Genomic DNA, 17,551 nt, shown 5'->3' with positions numbered 1-17,551 from the left:
AAACCCACCCAGGTAAAGATATAAAAAATATTGACTTATTCCTGGGATGAGGGGCTTACCTTATATAGAAAGGTTGGATAGGTTGGGTCTATACCCATTGGTGTTTAGAAGAATAAGAGGTGATCTTATAAGATCCCGAGGAGATTTTATAGGGTAGATGTCGTGAGGATGCTTCCACTTGTGGAAAAGACTAAATCCAGGGGACACAGTTTAAGAATAAAAGGTCTATGTTTAAGGTGGGGATGAGGATAATTTTTTTTTCCGCTCAAAGGCTCGTTAGAATGTGGAAGTCCACTAGCCAGAAACCTGTGGAAGCTAGGTCATTGAGTTTATTCAAGGCAGAATCAGGCAGATTTTTGATAGACAAGGGAGTCAAGGGTCATGGGGGGTGCAGACTACAAAATGGAGTTGAGACACAACCAGATCAGCAATGATCTTATTGAATGGCAGAGCAGGTTCGAATGGCTGAATGGCCTAACCTTGCTCCTAAGTCTTATGTTCCTATGTTCCCACTTTAAAAGGTAAACCCACCTCCCACCTTCGCAGCGCACACACAAGCATGCAGAATTATAAGATATGCAGTAGGAAGTTGCTTTCTTAGCCAAATTAAAGTTCAATGCTAAAAGGTATAAAAAAAAAGAGAGTTCACTGTTTATGAGTCCTCTGTTAGCACCTGCGGCTGCAGTAGATTTATTTCTCCATTGTGGGCTTGAGATCCTTGGATTTGAGGCCCATGTAAAACTGCATTTTCCAGGGACAATTTATTTTTAAGAATGGAATCCGACTTTTTCAGAAGTCGATGAGTTTTGCACCTTCAGTTCCTTTTGATGAAAAATTCTCTATCTCTGTGCTGGATTTTAAACTGGAATAGAGATAGGGACTTGACTTGAGGAAGAAGGGGAGAGCCAGAGATTTACTGCTCCGTTGGCAGGTTCTTCTAGACAGCTTTTTTTAGCAGCTGTGTAAAAAGATATTTCAAAAATGGTTACTCCAGTCATATGACCTCTCTCCCCATAATGATTTCAGAAGGTATTTGCTTAGCTGATATCTGGACAGACCGTGGCTCTTGTTTCATGGCCAAGGTGATTAGATTCTATTATGTCCATAACTTCCATGTTATGTTATGTCCAGCCATTAACTTCTGAATATCCATTATCCATCTTAAGATAGGAAAAATCCCTTTCCATGTCTGAGTACACTTTTATCTCCATTTGAGAGGTAGCCTTATAGAAATGCAAATGTGAGGTCCAGTACCATTTTCAGTCATTCCTTTTGATATCAGCAGTTGTGAAATTCCACAAGGGTGTCTAGGCATGTCTGAATTGTAATTCAATTGGAACTTCCCAAAAAATGGTCAACTTGCAATAACAGACCTCAGGTGACTTGTGGCAGCCATCTTAAGTCGGTGTCATTTCTTACTTTTAAAAAGTCCTTTTTAAACAGTTCAATATATGTTTGATTAGCCGATTAAATTAAAGATTGAAATCACTCATGCACAAGTCACATCATTGTGACACTATCAATTAGAGATGGCTGGGAAGGTCTTAAAAGCTGGAGGGCCAATCAGAGGCTCTCCAGCTTGAAATCAGCAGCATGATGCCATGACAGGTAATGAAGGCACCCTCCCTCCAAAATTTTCAAATTTTAAAAGAACATCCTTTGCAGCCAAGCCACAACCATAAGGGGAGGACTCCCTCTACAGGGTAGATTGCAGCTACTGCTGCACCCAGGAAGGCAGAGAGAGCCCCTAAGCCTGCCTGGAGCACTGTCTGCTGCCAGGAGGCCACCCCTAAGCAGATAAACCTGCCCATGCCACCTCCCGGAACCTGGAAAATCCCAGTTGGCCTCCTTAAATTAGCCTGAAAAGTGACTGTTAACAAGCTTAATTGGCTACCCGCCACTTGCAGGTGGATAGCCCTGCTGCAAAAATGGCCCCGGAATGGGAAGGAGTGAAGCAGGCCAGTGGCACTATGTTTAGCGCCTGCCTACCCCAGTTCCCAGCTCTGGCAGGGTCTCAAAATCCAGCCCCTTAATGCAGAGCAGAGGCCCATTTGGAACCTCCATAGCACCTGATCCCCATTCCATCCAACAGTGAAACACAAGCCTTCAAGACAAAGTGTTACCTGCCAGCTCTGCCCCCTTCAGATTACAAGCAGTATTAACAAGGGATAATAAAGTGCATGATCTATGAGCAGGCAAAATGTGCAGGCCATGCTGGTAGTTGTTTTAAATGTTTTCTACAAATGCCTTCCACCACAACAGAACAGAGAAGGTTGACTGAGTATTGTTCCTGAGTCAAAAATTCATGCGATGTCTCGGGTCTGTGAGCCAGTTACCCTGTTTACTTTGTGTACAAACCTGCAGCCACTATATGGTCGGACAATGCAGTTTACCCTGAGTTACAGTAACTGGTTATAGTTTTTGTCAGCGTAAGAGCGCTTATTTTCAGTAATCTGCAGCTAAGTGCTTTATACACTTGATGACTAAGCTCCATCCTGCTGAGGGTCAGAACTTAAGCACGGTGAAAGGATTTGCTGAAATTAGAAAGGGTCGTAAGGAGTTTTAGATCATCAAAGGCCGTGTGGAATGGTTGCTCACGTGCAATTCAAACACTTAAAAGGTCTGAATTGGAGAGGATATCGCACTCCCTTGCTACAACTTCTCTTTGAATGGTGTGCTGTTCAGCATTAGATGGAATACTTGGCACTGAAGGTTGGTTTGAAAATCTGGAAACCATATCAATTGCCATAGAAATTGAGTTATCCCATTACCTATCCCATACACATGACGATGACACTCTCATGTGGAGCAAAGCATCATTGTCAGCTTGATGGGTTGAATTGCTTGTTTCTGTGCTCAATGGACCTGTGCTACAACCCTATTCTCAACTGTAACATATTTTATCATCATAGCCCTGGTTACATGGAAAACTCTTGTACTTTGGTAAGGGAGTAAATGTCAGAAAGGGCTTAATTGACTGTAGGATGTCCTGAGGGTTTGAAAGTTATTATATAAGTTCTCTCATCAGTACCAGCAGATTATAGAATCACAAATATAAATACTGCTTCTTCCCTGTTTTTGTTGTAGCTGTTCAATTATCGATATGATGGAACTTAGTCGGAACAAAACTTGAGAGGTCAGAGGAGTGTTGACCATAGTAGCATCAATCAGATTGAGAGATACCACAAAGATTGAGCGACCCAACTTACCGCTAAACTTTATGAAACGGAAGTTGATTTCTTAGGTGCTGCTTTGTTTTTGGACTACTTTGTTACAGTTGTGAGGAAAGGTAATATTCACTGGGCATTTTCCTGCATGAGGATTTCACATTGAGAAAAGATCATCCTCCAGGCCCCCTGAGTCTCTCAGAGAATTGTTTAATTTTCTACTTCACCCAGAAAAACCCAGTCTCTATTCCATTGGCCTTTGAACAAATACATACCTGAATGAAGTTCTACAAGCTGATGTTTGCTCAATGAAGCTGTTGCTCCTGTTGCTGCCTATCTAAGCAAGCTACTGTCAGTGGGACAATATCAGCTGTCAGTGTTAATTCTGAGAAAATAAGGATGATTCATTAGAAAGGATGATGCCGTCTGTAATTTCCCCTTCATCTGTTTGTGTTGGTTGAATGTCTGACCAGTGAAGCAACTTCAGAAGCCTTTGTTTGTGGCAAACACCTATGTACCAACAACACTGAATCACAGAGCATATTGGAAGACAGGTATGTCACTTCATCAATGAATCTGCCACTGAGCATCAAGGTATTCATTTGAAACTCGGTTCCTGCCCCATGTTGACTTTATACATTTACATCATGCATGAAGGATAGGATCCTTTGGTCAGTTTCCAATAAATCCATTCTATTCGCCATGACCTTCTGGTTTTCCTGGCCTTGGTGCTTCTGCCTGGTTATTCAGAATGGAACGGCATTACAGGTCATAAATATGATGTGGGTTTCTCATTGTTTAAACGAGATTGACGCATTGCTCAGGAGAGAGGAAAGGTGTTTGAAACAACTCCTGGGTTTATGAAAACCTGGCAGATTTATCATCATCACACACTAAACATGTCAGAATTTAACATCTGCATCACATAGAATTTATTATCCAAATCTAACCTTACAGAATTGGAGCCCCAGCGACTAGAAAACTGGAATATAAAATGTTTTATATCTCTATTGAAAACATATTGCCAATCTGATTTTTTGAGTTCAGTAAAAATCTGTTGCTTTCACTTAGGAGTGGATGATGTAATAATTTCATGTAAGAAAAGAATTGATTTATATAGCGACTGTCATGATCACAGGACACCCCAACACAGTTTTCAGCCAATTAAGTACGTTTGAAGTAGTCACTGTTGAAATGTACAAAAAGCAGCAGCCAATTTGCACACAGCAAGTTCCCACAAACAGCAATGTGATAATGACCAGATAATCTGTTTTTGTGATGTTGAATGATGGATACGTGTTGGCCAGGACACTGGAGATAACTCCCCTGCACTTCTTCAAAATAGTGTCATGAGATCTTTTCCATCCACTTGAGATGGCAGGCAAGGCCTCATTTTAATATCTCAACCAAAAGATGGCACCTCCGACAGTGCAGCAATCCCTCAGTATTGCACTGGATTGTCAGCAATGATTTTTCTGCTCAAGCCCTAGAATGGGACTTGAACCCACAATCTTCTGACTCAGCGATAAGGATGACACAGCCATCACTGGCACCTGTGTGCTTCTTTAAAAAAAAGTGCTACTGTGTTTCACTAAATAGATGAGACCTTTATGCATTGTGATATTACAGGATATCTAATCTATTTATAACTAAGTCTATCATTTAGTACACTGATAGGGTATGTAAAATTTGTACTATGTCCAAGTGGGACTAGCGAAAGATTACATGGTAGTGGTAAGGGACAGTATCTTCAGGGGAACGATAGTGATCTTTGCAGTCACAACCAGGAGTGCTGAAGGTTGTGTTGCTTGTTCAGTGAAGGGCTAAGGGCATCACCTTGTGACTGGGGAAGGAAGGGGAAGATCCAGTTGTTGTGATAGGTAGAACTAAGAATAGGGTTTTGCTAAGCAAGTTTGAGTTAGGGTACAAATTAAAAAGAAGAAGATAGTGATTTTGGATTACTACCTGAGCCACATGTAGATTGACAGACAGATAGGTAGATAGATAGATAACTGATTTATTGAAAATTCATCATGGCATCAGGTATCAAACTCTGATGACAATACAAATAAACAAGTGATCACAATTCATAACAGTTGGAGACAATCATTAAAATCAAATAAAGCATGAAATAATAAAAGGAGTGCACAATTATGAACATTTCAGTGTACAATTAATTACAACACATTGCAAAATGCAGGTCTCCTTAAATTACAGGATAAAACTGAAAGGTCCACTGCACTCTTAATTTTGTGTTAAAGTCCATAGATCAAACACTGTCAGGTTGAGCTCCTTAAATTCTCAATCCTCTACATAGTATTTATGAGTATTATAAAGTGGTGGATTGGGCTGTCTTATAGTTTATTCTAACTGGCATAGAGATAAGTGAAAGTCATGTGGGAGGCCGTGGTTTGAATTCAAGGGTAGCAGTACTGGGGAACGTGGGAGCTGTTCTGTTTGGACAGACTCTAGTTAAACTTGGCTGGGACCAGTGTGCTGGTGAATCAAATAACTACAGCAGCAGATAGGACTTTAAACTAATACCAGGGCGAAAGGTTTCAGATAAGGATAGCCTGGAGAGTAAAGACAGGGCTGGGGAACAGAATAGCGATTTGGGTAAAAATCAAGCTGGTTATTCCAGAAAGGCACAATGATTTTACTAATGGTAACAGGGTATCAGCAACTATAGCCACATCAGGGGAAAAAAAGTAAAAAAAATAAAATTAGGCACCACATCTGAATACATGAAGCATTTGAAACAAGATAAATAAATGAATGGCACAATTAGAGGTAAATGGGTTTGATCGAGTAGCTACTACTGAGACCTACTTGCAGGATGAGCAAGGATAGGAACTAAGGGTGGTATTTAATGCCTCCCCCGCCAAGGCATGTTTGGTGATGGGAGGGACATTTAATTGGGCGAGAGGATGGCAGGTGGGGATCCCAGCACTTCCCAGCCTCTGCCCCGATTGAGTCCAGGCTGGGCGGGCTCATGGTGGCCTTTTGACCCACCACAAATTGAGGCCCTTAAGTAAGCAATTAATGCCCAGCTCAGGACCTCATTCCCACCGCTGGTATTCAATCAGCAATGTGGATAAACAAACCTTGTCAGGGTTGTTTGCAGGCTGCTGGCAGGGGTTGGTGGGGTGGGGGCGGGGTGGGAGGGCACCTTGTTCAAAGGCAGACAGTTCTTGATTGAGGGGCCTGGCATCGGGAAGGGAGGGGGCCCACTGAGAACGACTCCCCTGCCCTTGTTGCCGACTCCTCTCTGACCCCTGCCATCCCCATCCTCTGATCCCCCTGCCGCCATCACTCACCTGTGACCTGAGTCTCTCGATGATCCTGGGCCTCAGGTGGGTGCATTGCTGGCAGCGGCCACTGACTTCCCAGATTTCTCCTCTGAGGATCCTTGATCCATTGGAAGGCCTGCTGCTGCCCAGTTAAGTACCTGATTGGCACATAATTCAACAGGCCTTACTGAAAGGGGGAAAACCAGAGCTGTCACCGGCTCTCCAGCCAAGGGGTGAGACCCCTGTCACCTCCATTAAATAGCTCCCTAAGGATGCAAAATTCAGATCCATGGTGCCACAGTGCTCCTCCCCTCCCACTCCGCCCAGAGGTGTGCACTTTGCTACCAGCCTCTTCCAGTGTGGCCTGTATGGTGCACCATTTTGAGAAGGGCATTCATTTCGACCTGAAGGACTGCTATCATGACATCACACAGTCCAAATGACTGATCTAAAGCTCAACTTCCAAATTTGGAAGCACCCAGCTCCATTGGACAAATTCACTTGGTATTCACCAAAGATCATGTTCAGCTGCAAGAGGGACCCAGCGCTAGCATTACTTAAAGGGCCAGGCACCCAAATTGCAGTTAAAGTAACGTCAAAGAATGTCTGCCATTCTCTGGGAATACTGCAGGGTGTTTTTCGAGATGTTGTGATGAGCTCTTGGGAGTTAGCAGTGATTGTTGCTGCATTCTCACAGGGACAGAAGGCCATTTGGTGATGTGTCCACACAAAGGCTCCACCCGGTATGGGGACAGCAGTGGCAGTGTCTCTGGGTCTGCAGCACAACAGGGAAATGGAGCAGAAGTTATGGAGAGGGCAAGTTCTGCGTAATGCCCTGTGACAGCTTAAGAGTCAGCCTCCTCCACGTTCCTTGACAGTGACAAATGTCTGGCAGGCTAGCTATGCCTCCAGCATCTCGGTGTGTATATCCATCAATGTTCTCCTGTATGCCGCTCCATCAAAGCCTTCATCTGAGTTTGCTATAGAGGTGCCTTCGTCCTATGGGGAACAAATGAACCATTCTTTATCCCTGGCCTGGTTGCAACCCACTCATGCCCGCTGACTTGGCACATGCTGATCCCTACTGTCTACTTGCCTCCAAAGTAGGTGTAGTGCCAATATCTGAGCTGGTGGTTGTGAGCGTGAAATCAAGTGATAGGGCCTCTTCATCAGTGCTGTGATGTTGCTCTCTTTCCTTCTCCTATGTATGCTGTAACTGGGCAGGCAGCAGTGCTTGGGTGCCTGAAAACAGGAAATCAGGAAGAAGAAGGTTGGTGTGAGGGGTTGGGGTGGTGTGGAAAGCGAGATGTCCATGGTCACGCCATTTGCAGCTTGCTCAGCATGCCAGATCGCAGGATTAGGGTGAGGTGGGAGTTGAGAATGAGCATAGGGCAGGAACATAATGTCATCTTCAATGTTCTTAACAAACAGTATCAAGTCTCCGGCAAAAACCTAATTAAATAATGACATAGGTGAAGGTACCCCACAGCCATTTGTAGAATTCACACATCTCATTGTTTAAGGATGGGCCAACACCTAAAGGCTATGGGGTTTCCAACTGCCTGTCTCCATGTTTCACACTGGACAAAAAGGAAGACTGAAAATCAATACCCACTAACAATGTCCCATTGTATTATGATTATCTCCCCCATCCAAACCAGACTGGGTGGACCTCAGAAGTGTTAACCCAGCGGTCATATGATCAAAGCTGGTTTCAGGGACTGCACCCTTATTAACCCAGGACCCAGCAAATCTATCAGAACCATCAGTTATCAGCCAGTCTGAGAACCAAACTCTGAAACTAGCTGCAAGTCAACAAGCAGCCAAAGGACTTAACACGTTACCATTTCAAAGTTCACCTGAGAATCAACCTCCCTGATATTTGATTACAAGAAACCTCACAACCCGTTGTGAACACTTCACTCTATAGTTCAACTTATACCTTACTTCAGCTTTAAAATATCAAATCCACTCAAGGAATCACAGGCCTGCCATGTGGGAGACTGGAAATGGTAAATTAGGGACGGAATTAACTGTAATCTGAAAAAGATCACCATCTTTATCTGTATTCAATCTTTGTGTGAGTGTGTGTGTGTGTGTATACATACGCGCGTTCATGAATGAGATCGAGTGTGTGGCGTGTTGATTTGCGGTTAGCGTGTGAGAACAAATTACCTTTATTTTTAAACTCACAAAAGCTTGCTGTTGAATTATTTACTTGGAATACACATTCCAAAGGTAAGAAAAGACACACCTCTTTCCATACAAAAGTTTAAATACGAAAGAAGATTCACTGAGCTGAATTGTTTGTGGGAGAAAAGCAGATTAAAGAGGGAATATTTTTATAGTATAAGAATGGATAAATGGGAATCATGCACACACTACAACATTCATGTAGCGCTATACCTTATCATTCTGAAGAAATAATCCGCTCATAGAGAACGGAGTTCCATGACTCATTACAGCTGTCTTCACAGACCATTAATGATTGCTGAACTCTGCCTGTACATATAGATTTCTGGTGCAGGCACAACACATGATTAACCAGTTTCAGCAAAGCTTTGTTTGATGACTCTTGTTGAGAATGGTTACCTATGCTGGTTGAGTTGGATTATAGAATCTTGTTAAACTAAAGCAAATAAATAGAAAATGCAAAGATCAGTGCAGTACCAGACAGGGGCTCCCACCTACATATTTGAAGTAATAGGTTTGACAGCAAGTTTGCTTTTAGTAACACAAATCCAAATGCATTTATATTTGAAAGGAGTTTGTAGGATAAAGGATAATATTCTTGGGTGGATAATGGACAGATATTTCCATGTGTTACAGTACATATTGGCCCCCTATATGGACCTGCATGTTCTTTTCTCACACATAATTTAATCAGGACTATTGGATTAAATTTGAACTCCAAAAATGGCTGGGCTGACACCAGGTCAGAGGTTAAAATTTTAAAAAACTGAAACAGGAACTCAGTCCATGTCAGATTTTAATGAAGATTAGGTGAGAGGCAAGCAATCAATCGATTGTAGAAAGCGGGTTTGTAATTTGAATTAAAAAGCAAGGTGGCTGTGGTGGGGAAGAGAGCATTGTCCACCTCCCTCTGAAATGTGCCTTTGCAAAGAAGGCCTGGAGAGAGATGCAGTGGTTTTTGTCAAAGCTCCATGACTCAGGATTGTGTGCTCCAATGGCTGATCCCAGGGACACACAATGAGATAAACAACAACTGTGTCTGGAGAACCATCATTTCAGTGAAAGACGCTCTTTGCTCTGGTGGTTTTTCAGCGCAAAGTGCTGTCCGTGACTGCGTGTTGCAGATGGCATATTCCAAGGTCCAGGACTACATGATGAAGTACGCAGTAAAGCTTGGGGCAGCTGCCGCAGAGGCACAATGGGGACAGTCCACGTCCACAATCTTTCAGCCGTAGTACACCAAGGGGCTGAAAACTCTTGCAGAACCCCATAGTCTGTAAGTTTGACAAGGAATTTACATTGTAAATGTCAAGAGCATTGCAATTGTATTGAGGCACTTCAAGGTGGAACTTGCCTTATGGTGATAAGTTAAATTTTATTGCACTTCCTGTAATATTCAATTTTATTTTTCAAATAAAATATTTCAATATTTATGAATAAAATATATTTTTGGGGAAAAATGAATGTTATAATGAGGCTGTGTACCAAACAGTCATTCTACTTTTAAGACCTGTTGGTTGGATTTCTCAGGCCTTGAGAAACCAGGCAGCTGGAAGCAGGCGAGAGGGACTGAAGGACTGAATCCATGAGGTAAACAGAGCTAGGAGCCCTTAAAACATGCGGAAAAATTCTTGGATAAGCTTGGATTGCTTGTGGGTCACAAGGAGCAGGAGTGTTTCTCCCTGGCCCAACAAACTATCCAGTGAACCCCCTCCCCCACGCCCACCCGGCAATTAATCTGCCTTCCCCACCCGCGCCCCCAGCCCCCCACCCCCCCAACCCACTTATCATTGGAATGCCTCTCACCAAACTCCTAACACCACCATCGAAGCACCTCCACATCCAGTGTGTTTGGATGGCTCCACAGCCACCATTAGACACCCACATGATTTGTGAAACCTATTCCTGCTATCAACCCCCACCCTGCATAATTCGGACCCCCTGATTGCCCCTGCCCCTCCACAATCCGCAGTCTGTCCCAATACCATACCACCCCTCGCCTGACCTGTTTGCTTTCCTCAGGTGCAGGGCTGCAGCCTTGTGCTGTAGGCTTCTTCACTCACCCGGCCACCAGCCTGTCAATCAAGACGTCTGTGGCGGAGGGAAACCAAAAGGAAAAATATGTAAAACTGCAGGATGTTTGGTAAACTCGTTTCTCTGAGTTACCAACTTCCAAACAGCTCCTCAGCCCCGTACAGAACCTGCCTCCAGATGAAAATCCAGGTCATTGTGTGCAACACGTAACCAATTTTCCAAAATGTGGTCCAAGTGGGTGTAGCCCCCCACCAGGAGTCAGCAGTCTGAAAATTAATTCTTTGTTTTCTCATTATAAAAAGGCTTAGATTAGGAACGTACTTTTGTCTGAACTACAGCTACATAATTGCACATGCCGTAACATAACAAACCACTTTGGAACCCCAATTTGCATCACTACATTGTATTAAAGTCAGGTATGGATTTAAATACAGTGGCCTGAATTTTTCACTTATCGGGCGTGCACAATCGGCGGGCCTGGGAGCGTACGGACCCCCGACCGCGATTTCAAACTAGCTGGCCAATTAATGGCCAGTGTGAAACGAGCGCTGAGCAAGGCTCAGACCAGCCGGTGGGGCGGGAAGAGTGCGAGTGCCGATGTCACCGCGGGTGCTGGTGAGCGCTTCCACTGAGCTCCCTGAAGGCAGACGGCTGACCTAGGGATCTGCAGAGATCCACAGAATAAACGAAACAACAAAAAATGCTGCAAAATATGTCCATGCAGCACAATCAAGCACCTGGAAGCAAACCTCATAAAAAAAAGTCCCCAGACATCTCTTTTTATTTTATTCCCCCACAGAGATTTCATCCCGCCCCGGATCGAGGTTTGAGCAAAAATGTAAAGGCCGCTCGGCCAATTGGCCCGTCCGCCAACTGGAAAAGTGGACGGGCCACAAAAAGTCGCTTTCAACTGCCTCCTTAATGGGCTTAATTGCCCGCTTAATTGTCGGTGGGCGCGCTTCCGACTGACATGCGCGCCCACCATGCGAGATATCGTGCGAGTGAGCAATGACATTGGGACGCTCACCCAACATCATCTCGTGCTATTTCTCACAGCCGAATGGGTCAGGCGTGCACCCGCCTGTGGGATGTAATATTCTGGCCAGTTTATGCACAGAATCTGATCTGTATACAGGGCCACTGGTCTGACATCTAAAGCCCAATAAAGTACATCCCTGTGGTTGTACATTCACATACACACATGCGCTACAAGGTTTTAGAATGACAATGTTGCCTTGCTATAAACATTCCTTTACTTCAATAAATGTCAATGCGATCACATATGATCTGTTCACAGTCTCTGTCAGATATTATATCAGTTGGATAGCTACTTTGATCCAGGCTAAAGCCAGGTGGTCTGAAAAGGAAGTTGAGAAGTGTTGTGCTGTTATACAATACAACACTTACACTTACAATATATGCTATACAACGGCACCAAGCACTCATAAGAGATTGAGTAAACGTGTTATGGGTTTGTTTATTTAGACGAGGCACTTGAGAACAGATATACATAGATAGAAAGCTTGAAGTCACCAGCAACAGAGCTGTATATGTGTGTGCTCTGCTCAATAGCAAAAGTGAGACTAAGACTGGATCGCATGACACATTTCCCTTCTAGTGATGTCATGCCACTATCGCTTAAAGGCATATTACAAAAGTAAGCAGCAATTGAATGCTGCTGTCAATAAAGGTCTTTGAAATCTGAATTACTTTATATTCGTTTTTAGTTAAATCTCAGATTACAGTGAATCCCAAAAAATCCCAGTAAGATTAATTGCTAAACTTTACATTTGCTTTAAAGTACTTGGCAGCTGAAATTCTTTACAGGGTAAATTTTTCATCTCAGTTAGAGAGTGCTGTGTGACACAGAGAGTTGAATCTCTTAAGGGTGAGATGAACTTTTAGAATGTGATGAGGGTAAAACAGAACTAAATAGATATGGGCCTCAAACATAGCTTCCTAAAAACCCGATGTAATGAGATAGGACCTGAAATTAAACCTGACCCTTTGAACCTGCTGTTGCCTTTCGTTGAAATCAGTCAAAGATTTTTTTTTCAAGTTACCATAGCAACGGATGAAAACAGTAACCAGAATCTTATATCTCTGACCCCTCTAACGCTTGCTGGGGATTAACTCCCTCTGGGCTCTATTTATCATGCATCAGTTAATGTGCTCAAATTAAATTCCTGCCAGTAATGTGTCGATGCTGTCATTTAACATGCTTAATTAATGGATTAACAGCTTCACTGCAATAGCACAGAATGGTTAACAATCCATAAACCAGTGCACGTTCCCCAGAGGGAATGTGAAGTGAATGCCTTTACAATAATCTACTAGATTTTTTTGAACTAAACTTTTTAACCTAGTGGTATTTATTTGATAACTATCTAAAAGTAATAGGGATTTTCTACTCATGGGAACTCTTTATCCAAGCTGTGTTCATTCAGTAGACAACATAACTTCAACTAAATAGCATCCTCAACTATACTGGAAAATTGATCATGCACTGTGCACATTATTCTGAAGGCTTTTCCCCCTAATTTTTATGAAGGGATTACACACAGGGCTGAATGAGTCAAGGTCCCTGATCAATATAAAATAACAATCGCCCTCAGTGGTTAGGCTAGCGTTCCCAAATTGTGGTTCACAACCCTAGCGTTTGGGGCCATAAACTCCCCCACCCCTGAGGCAACAATGGCGACTTTGGACAGGACACGAGCTGGCAGGACAGTCCTTGGCTCACTGGGGTGTTGCTGCCCAACAGCAAGGTTAGGACAGTAAGCCCAAATCACTCTTTAACCTCAGAAAACACTTTTGGCAGCGAGCGTCAAACAGAATGTTTGTGCGCTGACCTGGTCAGAGCAGAAGCAAGCAAACATAACAGTCATTGAGTGTAGAAAAAAACAGGAGGTCAATGCAACTGAGCCAGGGAGGTGTGTGGTGGCGTCAAAATTTACCGTGTTTCTGCTCCTGTCGCACAAGCTCCTTACCCCAGATTGGCAACTCCGCTTCGCAGGCATCAGTAATGAGGCAAAGAGGGGCAGTGATAGCCGGTGGGTGGGGGGAAGGAGTGAGGGGTGAGGAAGAGTGGGGAAGGTTGTTGTTGAAAGTGGGGATGATTGCTGGGTGTGGGGGAAAGAGGGGCTGATTACTGTGCGTGGGGGAGGGGAGACAGGCCAATTACTGTGTGGACAGGAGAAGGGCTGGTTATTGTGTGTTGGGGGGAGATGGGGGCTTCACTGAGTCTTCTGTAACTATGGAATATAAAGAGCTTGGCTAAAACTTACATGAGTGTATAAAATATTAACGGTTCTATAAAGTACTTTAAAATACTGATTTTCATAATAAATGCTGTATGTTGATCCATAATTTTCAAACTTTAATAATTATATACTGAATGTTACCATGCTGCTTTAGTGCTGTTTTGTTATTGCTGACATCTGTGGCCATGTTAATTTTCAAGTGTTAAAATTGGGCCACATTGGAAAACAGTTTGGGAAGCACTGGGTTAGACAGTCCATTTTCGAACAAGGGCCATCGCACCAGTTGACATCCACTGCTTAGACTCATGTCTAAGGGTTGGTGACTTGGGCAAAGGTTGGCAGTGCCAATGGGTGGCACTTTATTCCAACATCTTCAGGACAGGAGGAAAGCAAAAGTACGCCATGCAGAATGTGTCTGTATGATATCTAACATGTATCAAAAAATTCTATCTTTTTTATTCATTCATGGGATGTGGGCTTCGCTGGCTAGGCCAACATTTATTGCACATCCCTGGTTGCCCTTGAGAAGGTGGTGGTGAGCAGCCTTCTTAAATTGCTGCAGTCCACATGGTGTAGTGTTGTTAGGAAGGGAGTTCCAGGATTTTGACCTAGCGACAGTGAAGGAACGGCAATATATTTCCAAGTCAGGATGGTGAATGACTTGAAGGGCAACTTCTAGGTGGTGGTGTTCCCATCTATCTGCTGCCTTTGTTCTTTTAGATGGTAGTACTTGGAAGGTGCTGTCTAAGGAGTCTTGGTGAATTCCTGCAGTGCATCTTGAAGATGGTACACACTGCTGCCACTGTGCGTCGATGGTGGAGGGAATGAATATTTGTGGATGTGGTGCCAACTGAGCAGGCTGCTTTGTCCAGGATGGTGTCAAGCTTCTTGAGTGTTGAGGGAGCTGCACTCATTCAGGCAAATGGGGAGTATTCCATCACACTCCTGACTTGTGCCTTGTAGATGGTGGACAGGCTGTGGGGAGACAGAAGGTGAGTTACTCGTCCCATGATTCCTAGCCTCTGACCTGCTCTTGTAGCCACAGTATTTATATAGCTAGTCCAGTTCAGTTTCTGGTCAACCATAACCCCCTGGGTGATGATAGTGGGGGATTCAATGATGGTAATGCAATTGAACATCAAGAGGCGATGGTTAGATTCTCTCTTGTTGGAAATGGTCATTGCCTGGCATATGTTTGGTGCGAATGTTACTTGCCACTTGTCAGCCCAAGCCTGGATATTGTCTAGATCTTGCTGCATTTGGACATGGGCTGCTTCAGTATCTAAGGAGTCACAAATGATGCTGAACATTGTGCAATCATCAGCGAACATCCCCACTTCTGACCTTATGATGGAAAGAAGGTCATTGATGAAGCAGCTGAAGATTGTTGGGCTGAGGACATTACCCTGAGGAACTCCTGTAGTGATGTCCTGGGACTGAGACGACTGACCTCTAACAACAACAATCATCTTTCTTTGTGCTCATATGATTCCAACCAGTGGAGAGTTTTCCCCCTGATTCCCATTGACTCCAGTTTTGTTAGGGCTCCTTGATGCCACACTCGGTCAAATGACGCCTTGATGTAAAAAGCAGTCACTCTCACCTCACATTGGGAGTTCAGCTCTTTTGTCCCTGTTTGAACCAAGGCTGTAATGGGGTCAGGAACTGAATGACCCTGGTGGAACCCAAACTGGGCGTCAGTGAGCAGGTTATTGCTAAGCAAGTGTTGATTGATAGCACTGCTGATGACCCCTTCCTTTAGTTTACTAATGATTGAGAATAGACTGATGGAATGGTAATTGGTCAGGTTGGATTTGTCCTGCTTTTTATGTACAGGACATACCTGGGCAATTTTCCACATAGCCAGGTAGATGCCAGTGTTGTAGCTCGACTGAAGCAGCTTGGCTAGGGGCATGGCAAGTTCTGGAGCACAAGTTTTCGGTACTATTGCCGGAATATTTTCAGGGCCCATAACCTTTGCAGTATCCAATACCTTCAGCCGTTTCTTGATATCACCTGGAGTGAATCAAATTGGCTGAAGACTGGCATCTGTGATGCTGAGGAGTTCCGGAGGAGGCGAAATGGATCATCCACTTGGCACTTCTGGCTGAAGATTGTTGTAAATGCTTCAGCCTTACCTTTTGCACTGATGTGCTGGGCTCCCCTATCATTGAGGATGGGGATATTTGTGCAGCCTCCTCCTCCAGTGAGTTGTTTAATTGTCCACCACCATTCACAACTGGATGTGGCAGGACTGCAGAGCTTAGATCCGATCCATTGGTTGTGGGATCACTTAGCTCTGTCTATCATTTGCTGCTTATGCTGTTTGGTGCACAAGTAGTCCTGTGTCATAGCTTCATCAGGTTGACACCTCATTTTTAGGTATGCCTGGTGCTGCTCCTGGCATGCCCTCCTGCACTCTTCATTAATCTTTATTCCATGTAAATAAGTATTGCTGTTGTCACAGCTATGAGCTTGGAAGAACAACTGTGGCAGACATTAGGAGGGAAATTATTCGATTTGCATCACCACAAATAAGGAAAGCTCTTCGTGTTAAACTAACCCAGGGCTTATCACTGCTTCTCTACCAATAATTCAGCAAGTTTATAACAATTTTTAATTCTACCAAACAAGTGTCCCACATAGTGGCATCAGCACTCTCTATTTAAACAAAATATCAGCTACAGAAATGATTTCAACAAAAGCAAAGACCAATGAGGTTACCCACCATTCTAACTACTTTGTTTTTAAACATGATCCCAATGAAGAGATTCCCCTCTTCAAACATTTAAACAGGGGCGGATATGTGATCACTTGTGTTTTCATTACCATTAGTGTTTTCATTGTTTTAGTCCTCTCTGCAGCCTGGAACAAGCTGACAGCTAATAACTGCCTGAAGGTTACTCTTGATTTGCTGCCTGCAGTCTTTGTGCATTAATCTTTGACTGATCTCTGTGAATTTCTCCCCATCTGCTAGCACTGAACATCATATTTCATTGATTTCCTCTTTTTACTGAAAGAGTAACGTCATGCAGTTCAATTTGTTTTAACACCATGTGGTAAGAGATCAGTTCAACATGCCATTTAATTGGGGCCCCCCTCCTCCCTTGTTTGGTTAGGCTGCCTTTGAAATATAGATGAACATAGATGGTGAAAGGTTATACCTGTGCAAGTTGCTTGTGAAGACTTTTTTGTGTTTGGTGGTGTACATGTAGATTGTTGGGGGAGGCAGGAGGTTGTAGGAGATTGTAGTGAAGTTGTTAGAGGAAATCAAGCTGATTATGTGGAATTTTTATGGATAATCCAGTGAAGCAGAGGCTGCACGCTGTATAGTATTTTCCTGTAATGTGCTGCCAAAGAATTCCAGTGGTCACATGGTAAGACTTTCCGTGAAGCTGGTGCGCTGATCTTCCTGACTCTTTTTTATCTGTTTCATCGAAACATTCACTTGCTATCGACTGAAGCCAAAGTCGGAGCCTCTTTTGTTCCACTGTGAATTTAATTTACATCTGAACGTCAATAAACGTCCTTGAACATAAACTCTCTTTGTATTTTTTTTAAAAAGGGGCACTGCCTTCATAAACAATATTTGGCCATTTTCTTT

Source organism: Cetorhinus maximus, chromosome 24, assembly GCF_964194155.1.
Source record: "Cetorhinus maximus chromosome 24, sCetMax3.hap1.1, whole genome shotgun sequence".
Lineage (NCBI taxonomy): Eukaryota > Metazoa > Chordata > Chondrichthyes > Lamniformes > Cetorhinidae > Cetorhinus > Cetorhinus maximus.
This window is presented reverse-complemented; position numbering follows the sequence as displayed.